Genomic DNA, 664 nt, shown 5'->3' with positions numbered 1-664 from the left:
AAGTCCCTCAATTTCAGTCAGAAATTACCTGAAATCACAGAAAAACACACAAACTCATAGTAAAGTCCAGAAATGTGAATTTAACATAAAAACTAATGAAAACATCCCTAAAAGTAGCTTGAACTTACTAAAAACTACCTAAAAACAATGCCAAAAAGCGTATAAATTATCCGCTCATCATTCAAGCATCTTGGAAGGAGGCTTTATGAATGGACTTTCCAATAGAGGTTTAGCATCTTCTAAGTTTTCAATCACTTCTTCTTTTTCAATAATTCTGGCTTCCTCCACTTGTTCCAGTACAAATTCATGCTCCTTACTATCCACCGGAGTTTCTAATGTCTCCTTCATGCTACGTTCTTCATTAGATTGTCCACATGAAGCCATGGGGGTTCCTTGAGTGTCCGAACGTCGGGAAGCTAATTGATTTATTGCTTGCTCCAATTGATGAAGGGTTGCATGAAATTGATCTACTGATTCTTCGAAGCGAGCCTGTGATTCTTGAGGTGATGGATATGGACATGGTACATAGGGAAGTGGTGGTTCTTGGGAGTAATTGGATTTAAATTGGGGCGGATAAGGATCATACGGTGGTGAATGGTGAAAAGGAGCTTGTGAGTGTGGTGGTTCGAAGCTATGTTGAGAGGATGGTCTATGAGCACAGGGT

The sequence above is a fragment of the Arachis stenosperma genome, chromosome 6 (assembly GCF_014773155.1).
Source record: "Arachis stenosperma cultivar V10309 chromosome 6, arast.V10309.gnm1.PFL2, whole genome shotgun sequence".
NCBI classification, from domain to species: Eukaryota; Viridiplantae; Streptophyta; class Magnoliopsida; order Fabales; family Fabaceae; genus Arachis; species Arachis stenosperma.
The sequence above is the reverse complement of the archived record's forward strand: the minus strand, read 5'-3'. Positions refer to the sequence as shown.